The sequence below is a fragment of the Podarcis pityusensis genome (genome assembly GCF_964106645.2).
Source record: "Podarcis pityusensis genome assembly, chromosome: 2".
NCBI classification, from domain to species: domain Eukaryota; kingdom Metazoa; phylum Chordata; class Lepidosauria; order Squamata; family Lacertidae; genus Podarcis; species Podarcis pityusensis.
The window spans coordinates 75854275-75872426 of NC_138029.1; the positions used below are offsets into that span (position 1 = coordinate 75854275).

At 43.2% G+C, this 18152-nt stretch overlaps 1 long non-coding RNA gene across 2 annotated transcripts; it reads left to right on the forward strand.

The window, feature by feature from the left end:
• The first annotated feature begins 1404 nt into the window (after window positions 1–1404).
• Window positions 1405–10779, forward strand: LOC308471421. Of its 2 annotated transcripts, XR_013982951.1 has the most exons (4): window positions 1405–1598; window positions 9294–9581; window positions 9850–9927; window positions 10591–10779. It is a non-coding gene; the product is annotated as an uncharacterized lncRNA (long non-coding RNA). The 2 variants fall into 2 exon arrangements; XR_013982952.1 differs by lacking the exon at window positions 9850–9927.
• Window positions 10780–18152: the final 7373 nt, after the last annotated feature.

Below are 18152 nucleotides of genomic sequence, written 5' to 3' on the forward strand. Positions count from 1 at the left end.
AAGGGTTTTGCTCCGCTGGGTTTTAGAAAAGAACACAATGTTTTTATTCCACTCTGCCAAAACACTGGAAAGGATAATGCAAGTCTGGAATAGATCTTCTAATTCACTCAAGAACACTCACCAATAATCTGAGGCTGATGTTTGTGCGCACACATTTGTGAGAGAGACAGAGCACACATGCAGGAGTTCCAACGAAAAAAAATATTGCAGGGGGAGGTAGGTCAGCTACAGTGTAGTAGTAGTAGTAGTAATAATAATAATAATAATAATAATAATAATAATAATAATAATTTATTTATACCCCGCTCATCTGGATGGGTTTCCCCAGCCACTCTGGGCGGCTTCCAACAGGATATTACAATAATCTATTAAACATTAAAAGCTTCCCTAAACTACAGTACCCAGAATTCTTTCAGAGAACTCAAAAGGTATATGAGATACAGTGGTACCTCGGGTTACATACACTTCAGGTTACAACCGCTTCAGGTTACAGACTCCGCTAACCCAGAAATAGTGCTTCAGGTTTAGAACTTTGCTTCAGGATGAGAACAGAAATAGTGTGGTGGCGGCGCAGCAGCAGCAGGAGGCCCAATTAGCTAAAGTGGTGCTTCAGGTTAAGAACAGTTTCAGGTTAAGTACAGACCTCCGGAAGGAATTAAGTACTTAACCCAAGGTACCACTGTACTAGTTTTGTTTTAGCTTCCCCCTCAATAAATTGCTTCTTTGTTCCCTGGGTCTTGGTCTCAGGAAAGTTAAAATGACAAGCCACCATATGTTCTAAGGTCTTGTCCAGGGCCAAAAATATTACTCCCGTTGCAGTAGAAATCTCCCTGGATGCCTCGATATGTGGATGATTTAGCAGGGAAAGAACTGAGAGGAGGAGGTTGCCAGGAGTAACAAGGGTGTATGATTTCAGTTACAGATAGGTAGCCGTGTTGGTCTGCCATAGTCAAAATAAAAAAAATCCTTCCAGTAGCACCTTTAAGACCAACTAAGTTAGTTCTTGGTATGAGCTTTCGTGTGCAAGCACACTTCCAAACTTAAAACCATGGAGAGACCTGGTTTGAACAAAGACATTGGATTCTTATCCCATTATACATGACTAAGCCATTTCTCACCTTCTCACCCCTTGCCTTTTCCTGTAAGACCTATCACAGTCGTTAAGAGTCGTCAGCAGGCTCATCTCAGCTATCTGCCAATCTCCCATTCCCACCACCCTTCTGAGTAATACCCCTCCCCACCTTCTCACTATATAGAAGGATCTGGCAACTTCTGTTTCAGTGTATCTGAAGAAGTGTGCTTGCACACGAAAGCTCATACCAAGAACTAACTTAGTTGGTCTTAAAGGTGCTACTGGAAGGATTTTTTTTTATTTTAAGGGTGTATGATGTCACCGCAGGAAGAAAGGTGTCCGTTTGAAACAGGAGTGGTTTCTGCAAGTGCTGCTGGGAAGGGGAAGGAGGACGTAGGCAGAACTGCATGCTGGCTGGCTGGATCAGGCTGTTACAGAGAGACACGAGGATGGTGCTGCTAGGAAGGACAAGCCCCTCTTGGGATGTAAACGCTGTGAACTCTCTCTCTCTCCATAAAACTCAGGTGTAAATATGTTTGAAGAAAACATATTTCTTAAAGGAACACAAACCCTGGTTAAGTGCCAAGACCCCTGGAATCTTGCAACCGGTCAGCAGAGATTGGAGTGGCCTGGAACAATGCAAAATGAGAACACAAAATTCATACTAAAAACAAAACAAAACAGGAACAAACCAATAACCCCTTCCCACAAAAACATTTCAAAGGCCATATCAATCAGCCAAAAGCCTGGTTATAGAGAAACGTTTTCATCTGGCACCTAAAGGCGCCAGAAAAGGCCCATTCTCATGTTGCCATCCTCTGGACCTCATGTAGAAGAAGGGCCTCAGGTGGTTATCGTAGGGTCCAGGTCAATTCATATGGAGAGAGGCAGTCCTTGAGGTATTGCAGTCTTAAGCCATTTAAGGTTTTATAGGTCGAAATCAGCACTTTGAATTGGGCCTGGAAACTAATTGACAGCCAGTGCAGTTGGGCCAGGATCAGTGTAATATTAATGTAATATGCTCAAACCGTCTTGCCACAGTCAGCAACCTAGCTGCCAAATTCTGCACCAGCTGAAGTTTCCAAACCGTCTTCACAGGCAGCCCCACATATAACGTGTTGTAGTAATCTAACCTAGAAGTTACCAGAGCATTGACAACAGAAATTAGGCTATACTTGTACAGATAGGAGCTGAAGTGGGCCACCAGCTGAAGTGGATGGAAGCCACTCTGCGCCACTGAGGCCACCTGAGCCGCAAGCGACAGCAAAGGATCCAGACGTAGGACAGCATAACGTGTCTTCGTAAAAGACTCTTGATTTTTCCTTTCCCTCTTTCCTCTCTTACTGCATGATAAGGCGATGAAATGCTATGGTGGTGGAACTTGCCATTGTAATTAGACCCAAGTGATGGAGCACCATTGCAGAGAGCTGCCAGCCAGCCAAAGGAAAGGTTAACCAGAGCCCTGTGATTCCTGACAGAACCTGCAGCCACGTGAACACCATTTTGTGATTCTTCAGAGGGCTGAAATTGCAGCCGAAGGTTCTTGAATTTGTGTTTGTTCTCTTTTCTGTTAGAAACTCAGAATGCTGAGTGCTTTCTCCTCATGGGGCCATCGCTCCCATTCGTATCCAGGAGAGCTGTTTACAGACTGCACAGGGTGGGACTGCAGAAACAAGATTGTTTTGATTGTTCTCAGAACAGTGCAGTAGGAAAAGTCTTCAGTGCTTTTTTTCTCCTGTGCCACAGGGGAGGGAAGAAAAAACACCAACTGTGCTTCAGTGACATTGTATGTAGGTCATATTAAAGCTGAAGACAAGCACAATTAGAAAGTATGTTTTCTGAAACTGCTTCACAAACTTAACTGATCTTTGGAAAGAGTATGGTCACCTCCCTTTCCTTCCCCTCTTTTAAAGATTTTTTAAAAATAAGCAGCAGCAGGATAATAAGCAAACAAAGTGATAAGCACTGAAAGGGCCTTTTGGCATGGCCACGGAATGCATGTCCTCCCAACAAGTTAAAGTGCAGCTTAGCCCTTGCATCATACTCCGTCTCCCTCCAACATTTTGCCAGTGAAAAATGCAGGCGGATTATTTATGGGGCAGATATTTAGCTATGGGTCAGAGAGCCTTGTTGTAAAGGAGCAGTTATGCTGCTATTTCCTTCCCTCTCCCTTTGAAAAAAAACACAATGATAAATCTGCTTTTGCAGTAGTGAGCTTTGCAGGGGATTGAGCAGCTTTCGAAGAATGTTAAAAACCCTTTCAAATTACCTAAACATTAGAACAGATGGCTAATTAAATGACACCGTTGCTGCTGCTGAAGAGAGGGAGGTGGGTGAAAAAGAACAAATCGTAAAAGAGCTACTGTAGTGTGGTAGAGAGTGGGGAGAGGCAGACTAGAGTTCAAATCCCTGCTCAGCTGTGAAGCTCATTGGGTGACTTTGGGCCAGTCTTTTTCTCTGAGCCTCTACTACAGGGTCATTATGAGGATATACAGGGAAAGGAAGAGAATCATGTAAGCTGTTTCCTTAATGGCTGCAGATGAATTGGATAGGAAAAGGTCAGACTGCTAACATTTCAAAAACCTAAAAGATTCATTGATTTTAAAAATCTGCCAGTTTAAGACCAGAGTTAAAACTACTTCATGTTGGCTCAGATGCCATAAAGCCAGGAAATTGGAAGCTAAGGCAAATGACATAACAGATGTGTCCCATAATCAGTAATGATTTGCAATGTCATAAACTGTGCTTGCTTACAACTTAAGTGCCATGCACCCAGATCTATATTTGGAGGGTGGAGTGCCTGGAACCACGCTGTACTGATTCTATATTGCCTTATGAAGCATCTGAGCCATACTGTGTTGCTAAAGGCCTCTATTGGCACTCCCAGTCAGGCAACTTTGACTCTGAGCTTATATTTAAAGAAAGAAGTAAGTCTCTATCCCACCGAGAAAGAAAGTTAAGAAGCAAAATGTGCAGGTACCCTTCTAAGCGATTTCTGTGGAAAAAAGCCAGCCTGTCAGGATTTTTAGATAATGAGTTTTGATTGATAAGGGCATTGTTTGGACACCAGTAAGTAGGAATCCCTGGAGTCCTAAAGAGTTGTATTTTTCCTCTTCCATTTATAGCACTTTTCCAGCTTTTGTCCAGTAGTCCTTGGCATCTCCAGCATTTGCCCTTCCTTCCGCCCCTAGCAACCAGAATGCATCTTTCCTGGGTGTGTTTATTAGGTGCTTCCTAGAAGTTACTGGTATATTTTGCAAATGCTGTTATGTGATAACTGAAGGTGGATACTGAAGAATCCCTTTCCCAAATGACAGGTGCAAAATGTGAAAACTATGCACAGATGTTTTGGCAGGATCTAGAGCCAGACACTCAATAAAAATTCACTGTGTAGTTAATTACCTTATAGTACAATGTCAACTCAGAAGTGAGTCTCTTTGTGTTTAATGGGGCTTATTCCCAGGTAGATGGGAACAGGATGGCGGGGGGGGGGGGAGGTTATTGTGCCATTAACAGCTCTATCTCCACAGTCAGGACCAGCAGGACATGGCTGATTTCCTACGGCAAGCATTAATTTGTCTAGGGTATTGAGAAAAGCAGCAATGACCACATTTTTCCTAATGCCGGCTAGGGGTGATGGGTGTTGATGAGAGACCAACATCAGGCTGGGGAGAGGGGGTCTCATCTGATGAAGTAGAGATGAGAGTGGAACCACTGTGAATGTTTGTGGGTATGTGAATCCCACCTGAACAGTCTGGAAGCACTCATACTCCAACTAAACCAGAAGGCCCTGTGGGGATGGAACAAAGAGCAAAAGATAAACTCACATGATCCAGCTATGAGAGAATGCATATCCAGGCGGCAGCTGTTTATGCTTCTGGCAGCAGGGCAGATGTCCTGGGGGGAAACATAAATGTTAGTGTGACTGGAAGGATTTCCAGAGGGGTAGACATGCTAGTCTGGCTATGTGTACACACTTCCATTCACTCTACATTCTATGTGTTCCCACTGGTGCATTGGAAAGTGGTGTACACACAATATTAGCTACAATCCTTATATATCCTTGTGTTTCTTATGAAATACAGTACCGAGTCCCCCTCCCCAATCAGCATTGATCCGAATAGAGAAAGAGAAAGACCTGGCTGCGTTTTGAGTTGGTAATATGTACATAGCCACGGTTGCAGCAAAAAACAGCAAAGAATTTTGAGGCGCCATAAGTTGTCCTCAAAGTTCTCAAAAAACTTTCTTTGTTTTTGAAAGAAAGAAGTGGCATAGAATAATAATTCAGCTGTGAATTATTCCATGCTGTTTCAGAGTCATGAAATGCCCCCTCTCAGGTTGCTGTTGAGGCACTCCTTTAGGTATTTCTGCTTGCCACTTCCTCATTCTCTCCAGGAACCAGGAAGAGCTAGAACTCTGGAAATTTCAGACTTTCTCCCTTTCAGACTCTTTTTCCTCAAATGGGAAGCTATCCAGGAAGCCTATGCTGGGTGGACTGCAGGGATCAGATGGACTGCAGCAGCACCACAGATGAGCTTTGTAGTCACCCTTCCTCCTCACGTGTTGTGTTAACTTGGCCTGTGGGAAATTCTTTCCACTGTTCATAAGTCCACAGGGCAGATCCTGTTGTGAAGCCTTTCCCTGGCATGTATTGTCTCCATCACTAGAAAAATAATTTCCTTTCCCCTCACTGAGTGTGAGCTCATGTAGTTATTTGTGTTAGCACACGGAAGTGAGAATGTATGTCAGAGTTGTGTGGTGCTTTGCACTGTTCAGTACACTACCCAGTATGAGTAACCCATGCCTTGAAAATGTGTGAAGGCAATTTTTCCATTTATTTGACAGTTGATTTACATATTATTTAAATACTGTACTGGATACCTCATGCTTTCAATAGCAGGAAGAACGGGGAGTTCCACAGACAGCTTATAGTCTGAATTCAAACAGGAAACTGTAAAACAGTAAAATAATATACAATACCACAATATAAAGCAATAAAAAAATCCATAAAGTGCAGTAAATGAACAATGACGCAACAGCATCACATTAAAAACACCAACAAAAGCATAAGCACACAGGGCATCATGTAACCGAAATGTGTGCAGGATCTGGGATCAGAGAGGGATCAGACGATGACAAACCAAATGTGCTCTATGCGCTGTGAAACAAAATCATACATAGTATTAGCAGGGAATCTTGCAGTGCAGGCATGGCCTCTGGCAACAATAAGATGGAGAGTGAAGCATATGACTACCGGTCATGTGCTGTGTTGCGACATGGTAGTTTCACTTGAGTAAAAGCTGTAGGTGATTATTATTGTCCCCTGAGCATATTGCATCTAGCTCCTCTGTCGGAGCCAGCCGTTACAAATGGCGAAGTTTAGCATAAAATTATGACACAGAGAGCCAGCAATATTTTCATGATGGTAGGAGCAGCTCCTTTTCCTTCCCTCTCCTCCTCCAGCCCTTTTTATTATCCTTTGTCTCTCTCTCCAGCCGCATGGCCGTTTGCCAATGTCTCACGTTACCTCATCCGGTCAAGGCTTTTATTGCCCCCTTCACCATATAGGGTCAATCACTGCCCAGAGGAAACACAACTCCATTTAACATTCCAATACATTGTAAAGCTCAGAGTGCTGGTCAGCCGAGGTCAGGGGGCACCCTGCAATATTACAAGCCTTTGCCGTGGCTTTATGACTCCCACACTCCTCACACAGCTGACCCAAGTTACTGTTTGGTGGACCTCAAGGTTTTAGGGGGGGAAACCCATCAATGTGAAATTTGCCCACACCTGCTCTAAGCCATCTCATCAAGACCAGATTTGAACTTTGGTTACGGAAACCCACTGCCCTTGCCTCCAACTGTCTCTCCATACCAAACAGCAAAAAATTTGGCACCTGGTTTAAGGCACTCTGGTTTTCTTTGAAAGACACGTCTCAGTTGGAGAGTTGAGTTGCACAGTAAGCAATAGTGTGTGTGTGTGTGTGTGTGTGTGTGTGAGAGAGAGAGAGAGAGAGAGAGAGAGAGAATCTTGCAGGGAATAAAGAAGTGTGCTTATTATTAATGTCTACTGGCAGACGGTCTCATCAGAGTGTAATGTGCAAAGATACTGAACAGACTTTGTGACCACAAACTGATGGCCTTTTATGCTGGCCCCAAATCCTGGTATGATCAAATCAAAACCATAAACAGCCTGGCTTGCTACAGATCACCGCCTAGGATCATATACAGTGGTACTTCGGGTTAAGTACGGAATTCGTTCCAGAGGTCTGTTCTTAACCTGAAACTGTTCTTAACCTGAAGCACCACTTTAGCTAATGGGGCCTCCAGCTGCCGCGCTGCTGGAGCACGATTTCTGTTCTTATCCTGAAGCAAAGTTCTTAACCTGAAGTACTATTTCTCAGTTAGCGGAGTCTGTAACCTGAAGCATATGTAACCTGAAGCGTATGCAACCCGAGGTACCACTGTATTTACACACTGTACTGTGATTAAATGGTTGGCTTGTGCTATTTCATAACAGAGGCATTAGGCCTCTGAATACTAGTTGCTGGGAATTGTAGGTGGGCAGAGGTGTGTTCCGTTCACATCCAGCTTTCAGGTTTCAGGTTTCCCACAGGCATCTGTTTGGCCCCTGTAAAGACAGGACGCCGAACCGGATGGTCCATCTGCCTCATTCAGCAGGCTCTTTTGTTCAATGCTGCATGTGCGCGTAAGACACCTTCTAACTTATCAGGCAGATTCACAAAAAAGGTGTATTTAACAGAAAATGCAACAGAGCATAATCTAGAGGTTCTATGTAGATCACATATTACCTATTACATGGCTGCACATCCTAGCCTACAGTTTTTACCCCTGGCACTTTAGGAGTATCAGCGGCAGCCAATTCATCCCCCAAAATGCAGCTGCATGCCCTGTGAGTGCTGCACAATTGCTTCCCCTGCAAAAAAAGAAAGAAAAAAAGAAAGAATTTGAGAGGTTCACCCATCCTCTCTAAGATCCGCTACTGAACTAGTTAATTTAGACAGAACAGTTTAAGCAAAGGTTTTTGCAATGTGGTGTTTGTAGCACTGGAAAGATGGAAAATACATGTTTGCTGCAGAAAGCCAAGTTAACATCTAATGCTTTATGAATCCACGGGTGATGTGCCTATCAAGGTGGCCCTTTCTGACCTACATTTAATTTTCATAAAGTGGATTGAAAAAGTACTATTCCTAGTGCTCTTCCAGAAGAAAGTTTACATTACCCTAAGGATCTTCATCCAAAGGATGGCTGTTCCTATTCCTCTAGGTTGTCAGATGGCTTCTGAGATCTGTTGCTAACTTTCTCTACTTCATGTTTTGCCGTGTTAAATCTCCGTTGGGGTTCTTTCACCAAAAAGTACTTGCCTCAAACTTGAATCTTGGCATCCGGGAATTAAACGCTTCCCCCAACAGTATCTTCTCCCATGCTCAATCTGCAAACGGACACCGTTGCTGTTTTGGGGTTGGATTCAGGTTGCGCAATTAAAGTTGATTTGGTGCAACAAACCAGCTTTCTGCAAAATGTGACTTTCTGCAATAAGGAAAGTGATGAGAAAATGTGGGATAACAATTGCTTGGCACAATGGCATATTACCTCCCTGCAGAATGAATGCTCAGTAAACAGGAAGCCGGGAAGCAACCTATACGTGTAACTGAAGCATATATCACAAAACGCCAGCAAGATTCCAGTGACCTCTTTTCAAGGAAATGAAATGAAGAATTGGAACACATTTAACAATATGTTTATGACTCTGATGCCTGTCCTCAGGCTGCTTTGCAGGGTTGTTGCGAAGGTGAAATGCAATAATCCCATATATTCTATAGGGCTATTGGAGGAAGGACATGATAAAAATGTTAAACAGACATTATGCATTTAGAATAGGCTGACTGAGCCAGAGATATGGAGGTTGCAGCAACTTGTATTTTTCTGTCATAATCATTATCCAGCTCTCTTCATCTTGGGTGATTCAGGGCCTTTTTCCACAGAAGAGGAAAGGAACAGCATAATAATGCTGCAATACAACACCACAATAACTCATAATAGGCCAATGTGGTCGTTCTGCAATTATTTACGCTTTAAGTGGTTTATGTTCCCTTTGGCATGGCTGCTGCACAGCACATCCTGGTTTGCTCTGAAAAGACTCACCCATCATCCCTCAGCTCACTGTTCTTGACAGGTGCGTTTTGTTGTGTTTCTTTCAGAATACACTCCCTGTGCTATCAACAACTCATGGTTTTGACATCCCTTTGGTTACACTCCAAGATTTTACCTCAAGTGCCCATCATCCTGAAGCACGTTTGCTTCTAAGTGCTAAATTTTCCTCAGGTGGCAGCATCATGTGGGATGAAATGAAATCTGCTGGGTGTGCATTTCATTCTTTCTGGGGGTGTTTATTTCTAATATGCCATTTAGAAGCCAATTCATTGGGATCAGTTGGATTGTACGACACATTTTTCCTTCTGGGTCAAACCTCTCTTCAAGACCAAAGGGTGAGATGGGTTGAAGTTTCAGTCAGCACTTTTAAAAGAGATATTTTAATTATCTGCTTGCTGGTACTAATCTCCATGCTAAACCACCATCATTACTAACTACACAAAGATAACCGAAACCCTATACCAATAAAATGATTAGTTATGCTATCTGAATATGATGTACACAGTGTATACATTGGTTGTAGTTGTATAATGTTATGATGATGATTTATAACATTTGTAAAAGTACATCATGTGATGCTAAACAATAATCTGTTTCTGGTAGGTGTGGCCAAAGTGTTAACGCTGTCCAATACTGTGACACTCTGGGAACTTTGGGAGGATGGAATCTGGACATTACCCTGTATTTATTTATTTATAGTTATTGCATTTATATCTCACCTTTTCCTCCAAGAAGCTCAAGGTCTTCCCCTCCTCATTTAATCCCCATAACAACCCTGTGAGGTAGATTAGGCTGAGAGGCAGTGATAGGCCCCAAGTCACCCAGTGAGCTTCGCGACCAAGTGAGGATTTGAACCCTGCTATTCCAGTCACACTGACTCTCTTGTTGCCTAGTTGTTTACTATTTCTGGAAAGAAAATGACTTTGCTCTGACTAAAAAAGTATGTTTGCTCCATTAATTTCTCTGAACATGTGCCATAATAGGTAGATAAAGAGCAAGGCCACGTCCCAGCCAAGTGAACATAGCCCTCCATTTGTGACTTGAGGGATATTTTTATTTAGCAGCGTCGCTTTCCATCATCTGCAGTTGCTGCCTCTGAAGCTGCTCAAGGTTCTGTGGGCTGGTTGCGTCACGTAGCATTTAAATGTTTAAAATCGGCTTTGATGTTCCTGTGGAAATTAGCAGCACGCTGTCTCCCACCTCTCAAGGCTCTGGGGTTTCAGCTGAGTCTCCTCCAAGTGCTGTATTTTAAAATACAGTGCTGTGCAAGGGGATCAAGGCAGGGTGATAAGCCGTCATGAATGTTCTTGTTCTGACAGTGCTTGTTTCTGTTCTGTCACCCAGGCTGAGAAATGGTCTGATGCCGAACTGAAGGCTAGGAGCCAAAAGCACATCTGCGTCCACAGACTGATAGGGAAGCATGCGATAGAACACCACAATGACTTCAAAGTTTTGTACAAAGGAAGCAAACCTCTCGTGGGAAGACTTGGGAAATTCTGTCATTGAGAAATAAACCCAACTTGCAGAATGTGACTCAGTTCTCTCTCTCTTTTTAGACCATGTTTCAAAAGTAGGTAATTTGTTATGTTCTTTATCAGTGATTAGGATCTTTCTTTTAAAACACAAACTGGACCCTGACTTTAGAGAAAGTGCTATGCCACTTCTGGTCTAAAGTCTGCTTTCATGTGTGTCATATCTGACTCTTACAGCAGAGTGATGAGTACAGACACAGCTGTTCTTGAGCCAAGATGGGTATGTTCCCTCTGAAAGAACAAGCTGGGATTTACTGGGTTCTTGTGGATCCACTTTTGCTGCTAGAAGCTCAGGTAGCCTCAGTGGCTAGGAGTGTCCTTTACTAGCTACGGCTGGTGCATCAACTACAGCTGTTCTTGGACAGGGATAGTTTGGCCACAGAGATCCCTACACCGGTAACCTTAAGACTTGATTATTTTAGCATAGCCTTGGGTCTGGTCTAGAAGTTCCAGCTAGTGCAAAATGCAGCAGCTAGACTGTTGACGGGGCAGATGACTGTCAACATATAACTCCACTGCTCAAAAGCATGTGCTAGCTGCCCATACGCTGCTGAGCAAGCTTCAAGGCTCATGTATCAATTTACAAGGCCTTTATAATAATAATAATAATTTTATTATTTTTACCCCACCCATCTGGCTGGGTTTCCCCAGCCACTCTCGGCGGCTCCCAACAGAATATTAAAAACACCAAACATTAAAAACTTCCCTAAACAGGGCTGCCTTCAGATGTCTACTGAAAGTCAGATAGTTGTTTATTTCCTTGACATCTGATGGGAGGGCATTCCAGAGGGCGGACGACACCACCGAGAAGGCCCTCTGCCTGGTTCCCTGTAACCTCACTTCTTGCATCAGGTAGGCAGCCGTGTTGGTCTGACACAGACAAAATAATAAATAATAAATAAATAAATTGTCCAGTAGCACCTTAAAAGGTAAAGGGACCCCTGACCATTAGGTCCAGTCATGACCGACTCTGGGGCTGCGGCGCTCATCTCGCTTTATTGGCCGAGGGAGCCGTTGTACAGCTTCTGGGTCATGTGGCCAGCATGACTAAGCCGCTTCTGGCGAACCAGAGCAGTGCACGGAAACGCCGTTTACCTTCCCGCCGGAGTGGTACCTATTTATCTACTTGCACTTTGACGTGCTTTCGAACTGCTAGGTTGGCAGGAGCAGGGACCAAGCAACGGGCGCTCACCCCGTTGTGGGGATTCGAACCACCGACCTTCTGATCGGCAAGTCCTAGGCTCTGTGGTTTAACCCACAGCGCCAGACTAAGTTTGTTCTGGGTATAAGCTTTCGTGTGCATGCACACTTCTTCACATACACTGAAACAGAAGTCATCAGGCCCTTATATATAGGGTCCCTCCCACTATATATAAGGGTCTGGCATCCCAGAACATGGTGCCCCAGTTTTCGCCTTTGAAGGACCCTTCCAGCTGAGATCAGACAAGCACTCCTCCCTGTTGAATATCTGGTTTCATAGTTCTAACCGGTTTTTAACTTTTCTGTGTAATATTTTCTGTATACTGCTTAGCGACAGTTGCAGTTAAGTGGTACATAAATTGCTTAAATAAATAAATATAAACAAATATTTCTTTCAAAGCTGCTATATGAAAAAGAGAGAAAGCACAATCAAACACAAACACACACACCTGTAACTGCTAACAGACAGGCATGTGAGGTAGCACTGGCCAACAAATCAAATAAAAACCTTCTAAATGCCAGAGCACAATGGATGTTGTGGGCTTAGTGCACATGTGCCTCTGAGATTTATATAATACCAAACACCTGCGGCAAAGACTTCGGCAGCCGCAGCAAGGAGACGAAACAGCTTGACTTCTTTGTGTGGCAGGCTATAATGAGGCTCATGTGGCGAGTGAAAGCTGATGCACTCTACAGTGGACTCTTAATAATTGCTGTGGGTAAGTATTAAAGGCACATGGCAGTTCTTATGCAGCTGACTGTCCTCGCAAAATCTCCACTTTGCCAGGCCTCCTCTATACCAAGAAAGCAAGCGCAGGTAGTTACTACTGATTGCTCAGCATCATCTTGATAGGGGCTCATACCCTCCCTTGAGACAGCCAGAGAGAGAGAGAAGATATCCCTGAGTCTTACACCTCAGGTGCTACCAGAATCAAACATGTAATTATATTTCATTATAATTTAGAATAATATGTTGATAAAGTCAATTACTTAAAAAAGAATGAATATGATAGTCTACACTAGGGGTGTAGGTAGGGATATACTGGTAGATTTATGGGTGGTTTAAAGCATATCAAGGAGGATTTGTGACTCCCATTGGCATAACAAAATGACTTTCCCCCCTCCAAATTATACTGCTGAAATGAAAGCTCAACAGTGGGTGGGCTTTTAGTATGGAAGGATTGAGTGCTCAGTTAGTTCTGGTACTCAGAATAATTCTTTGACTCTGGGTTCTAGTGAAAAGCAAAGTAGGTCCCTTAAGCCAGAAGTCTGCCTTCCCATGGGTCTGCATAACATCATTGACTGCAACTCCTGTGGTTTGTATTATGCACTGTACCCTCCCAAGCATTAGAAAGCATCCTTATTCTTGTACAGTTTCAGAGGCTCCAGATTATGAAGCAAAGATATGGACTATTAAAACATTATTCTACAAAGTTCAAGCCCCTCCCTAGTAAGAGACAGACATTCCGAATATTTACAGTGCAATCTTATGCACATCTAAGCACATTTCATTTATTTCAATGGGGTTCTCTCCCGGGTGAGTGCAGATAAGATCGTAGCCCTAATTTTTGGAAGCAACTCCAAGGAGGCAACAGTCATTCAAAACAATGACTCATAAAGCTGAGCTAAACAACAACAAGAACAACAACAACAAAAGCCTGGCACAGATAAAAGTCTGCCCAGGCTGGTTTTTTTAAAAAAAGGCCATGTGGCAAGCAAACACATGGATATTTTTAAGCTGCTCAAGCAAGGGCTGCTCTTGCATCACAGTAATTCCTTCTACCCTTTCTGAAGCACTGAAGTAGACAAGTAATAAAGATACATACCAGTTGGTGGTGAAATCACTGTCTCTAAAACACGATTTTGTTTGAAGTAAAGATGGCGCTTACAGAACTCCCCCCCCCCCCCGCCCAATGTTGCACAACAGCCAAAAGCTGTTCTGTAATCTTGGCACATCTATTTTGCACCTACTTCCAAGACTTGCTGCTCTGTTCCACGCTCAAAAGCATTCTTTCATGCATGAGACATGTAAGGCAAGTTTCTCTCTTGTATTATCTATTGATTAGTCAAATAATAGTTCTTCTTGATTAGAGAGACCAACAGTACCATTCATATTTGCATTCAGTCTTGAAGTTTCATGGTAGAGATTAGGTCTGGGTGATATATCGATGTATTGTCCAAAACTGGTTTGAAGTCCGTATTGTGATATTAGTTTCATAATTTTTGACCTGGCAATATATCGCGAATCGTGATGTGTGTTAGGCCTTGTTCAAAACAGGTTTGAAGCCATGAACTTATCATGGCCAGTGTGGTTCACCAGACCAAGTCATGGAAACATCCAGAGTAATACCAAGTTATGGTGATCCTCTGGTATGGATGTAGGTTATGGTTCACATGGCTGAGCCCACAATCTGCACAAGCGTGCTAATTTTATTTTCCACAAATATGGAGCACATGATCAGCACATCTTCATTTAAATGACTTTTAGAGTGGCCTGGTAAAAATGACAATCTATATGGTGAATCACTCAGGAAACACCCATATGGATTCACTGCATACCCTAGTGACCAAAAGGGTTGTTATTTTAAGGCACCATTCGACTCCTAGTCTATTGGAATAGCCTTATCAAAGGAGGTTCTGCTACCTGCTTGGATGGTACACTTGGCACCTTTCTAGTTAGGCACTCCCAGTCAGCTCTGTAAGATCACTACTCAACAAACGCAGAAGGGTTTAAGTACTTTGCCTACAATTAGGCTTCACATTTTGCCTCCTCAATGCTGATTTCCTTTAGATGATCTTGTAAGTCCCGAGACACTTGGCTGACTTTGGTGCAAACATTTGAGAGCAGTTCTGTTCCCTGTTGTATCTAATATGTCACATGGCTTTCGCTTTGTGCCTTTTCCTCTCTGAAGGATATGACTGATTTGATGATCTCGTGGGTGAATTTCTTCCATCTATCAATATCCCTGTTGTTATCTACAAAATTGACAGGCTCTTCAGCTTTTCTCTTATGCTCCATACACATCTAAACTACATTTTTATGAAAGGTCTTGTCTTATTGAATAAATCCCTTATTGTATGTGTGTGTTTTAAAAACAAAGCCCTTGCTATCTGTATTTATCTCAGCTTTTCCATTGGAGTTTTTGCTCTCAATGCAAATAGAAACTTGTGCGGGGAGGTGGGACATGGCGGCATGAGTTTTGCCAGAATCATGGGGGGGGGGGGAGGTTAAACAATTAATTCTATGTCTACTTTGGCCTTCTAATCCTCATAGAATCATCCTTGTGCATTTCACTGGCAGCTCACACATGATTGTGATTCTTGAGCCAAACTAGACATGATGCTAAATGTGTCACATGGAATTATGTTACTTAAAACACACACAACAAAAAGCAATCTAGCAAGCACAAGGAAGAATGGGGAAGTCCTTCAAATTAGGGGCTATGTAGGGCAAGATCAGGAAGATGGATTAGCCCCAAGTCTCTAGTAATGTATCCATCCCTGCTCTGTAATTTACAGGGCCAGCCCTACCATTACAAAGAGTGTGGCAGTTGCCTCAGGTGGCAGATGTTGATGGGGTGGGCAGCTGCAATGCATATACAGTATGTTTAGTTTCTGACATCTCAAAGTAGGACTGGGAAAAGGTCCTCTCTAAAATCCTGGAAAGCTGCTGCTAGTCAGCAGACAATACTGATATACTGAGGCAAAGCAGTGGTCAAAAGCAGTGTTGCAGACACTCACAAATAACAGTGCTTACTAAGACTGGCATTAAGCTAAGCGGGCAACTTTCAGCAGTTATATGTGGAGATCTGGCTGAGTTGGTCTCCAAAGAAATGTGGTAGGAGATGAAGAAATACAACAGAGGAGCTGAGATGTTTGCAATGTGTCTTAATTCGCAATGGTGGAGCCAACATCATCATCATCATCATCATCATCATCATTATTACCCCGCCCACCTGGCTGGGCTTCCCCAGCCACTCTGGGCAGCTTCCAACAAAATATTAAAATACAGTAAAGCACCAAACATTAAAAGCTTCCCTAAACAGGGCTGCCTTCAGATGTCTTCTAAAAGTCTGGTAGTTGTTGTTCTCTTTGACATCTGATGGGAGGGTGTTCCACAGGGCGGGTGCCACTACCGAGAAGGCCCTCTGCCTGGTTCTCAGAAGACAACAGAACACCACTCATGTGTTTCCCTCTTCTGTGTTCTCAGTGGGAATGCACAGACAAGGAAACCCCCTTTCTACCTCTTCTCCTAGGCTGCTTGGACTCTTGTAAATGATTAAGCTGGATGCCATATTCCTCCCCCCCTCCCTTTCAATGGCAGAGTCCATAAACATAAACTGTAATGAGAGAGCAGCGATAAATGGCTCAGTGAACTGGACAAGTGCAGAGAAGCAGATTCCCAAATCACAGGCAATGGAGAAAGGAAATAAAGAGGAAACGTGCAACAGGAGGATTGAAGCTGGGTACAACCGGATTTTCTTTGTTCTGTCCTGTACAGTGCAAGAGCCTTCTGTAAAGACACATTTATAAATAAGCCTGTGTGTCCTGCATCCAGATTCAAGTCCTTTACAGACATCCTGCCAATTAGCTGCCAACAAAACAGCAATGGCAAACTTTCCAGGTCATCTGCTTGACTCCCACACAGAGAGGCACGTGCTCTTTAATGTTTCACTGAAAGTAGAAGGTTGGGCAACTGTCTTAGAGATATTGCGTAAGGTCTGAATTACCCATGAGAACTTTAAATATTCTTATTTGTTTGTTTGTTTGTTCATCTATCTATCAGTTTTTAGTCATGCTTTTCTATAAAATGTATGGCAACTTTCAAGACACTTAGAGTACAATCCTACGCATATCCACTCAGAAGTTAAGTCCCCCACACCCTGAATGACACAAAACGTTAATATCATCTAATGCGATAAACATATGTATAATCTTAAAAATTATGATATGAGCAGATAAATAAGCAAGCAGTAAAAAGTAATACATTTAGACAGTGGGCTGTGAGGACACACAGGCTCGCTGCAATTAAATGAATTCAAGGGTTCTGTACTTTGAACCATTGCATTCATTTAATTGCACAACCTCTTCCTGTTGTACAAAAGTGACATACATATTTAATAGTTAATAAATGACACAACATAAGATGCCCAAATGCTTGTTGAAACAAAATCGCCATGCATGGCAATACTGAATAAACAAGGAATAAAATAAGCAAGCGCATGCTGACCATGCTTGATAAAAAGTAAGCCCCAATGAGTTCCTAAGGAAATGAGCATCAACTTCCTATGCTCAGTGTATACAAAAGGCCCTTGGTTCACTTCTCAGCACCTGCAGTTCAGGCTGGGAAAGAAGTATGAGAGCTGCTTTTCTGGAGATTCACCCCACAAGACTCCTGCAATGTCCTAAGGCTTGGAACCAACTGGGCAGGGCCAATTGTGCAACCCTTTACCACACAGTCACCAGGGATCACGTAATGATTGTTGGAGGGAAAGGAACAGTGTGAGTTATTCTGCCCATATTGTGCTAGGACTACAGCAGCCCTGTGGGGTGGGAATGGACAAAGGCTCTCACCCACTGCTGTACCTGCAAAGCAAGCCTTGAAGTTGTCTGTGAAGATTCAGACATGCAGGACATCATTTGAAATTGCAGGGGTCAAGTGATAACGTATAGCGTACACTGAGCTGTCCAGAAGAGTGACAGTATAGCTTGCCTTGGAGAAGAACCCAGATGTGAATCTTGAAGTCTCCCCGCAACCACCACCCTTTTTTTTTTATTGCTGCTACTGCTGCTGGCCCAACAAGGCGAGTGAGGTGGTTCCTTCTGACTTGGGGCAAGCACCAGTGCTGTAAACACCAAGATCTACAGGAAACATCTAGAATTCCAAATCATTACACGTGGCATTCAGCAAGTTTTTATCTAGACTAGGCAATCTCTCATTGAACTTGTATGAACCAGCTGGCTCTGTGTCATGAAGCCAACCTTTCAGATTGAAAAATCTGCAGAATGAGAAGAGCGGGACAGAAAAAGGGCTGGTGATAAAAGATAAGAGTTCTGGATTCCGTTCAATGCTACAGTACATCAGTGTTACTCATCCTTTGCCAACAGGGTTCTTGGCAAGGCATAAAGCAGAAATAAACATTGTGTGTGTGTGTGTGTGCGCGCTCTCTCTCT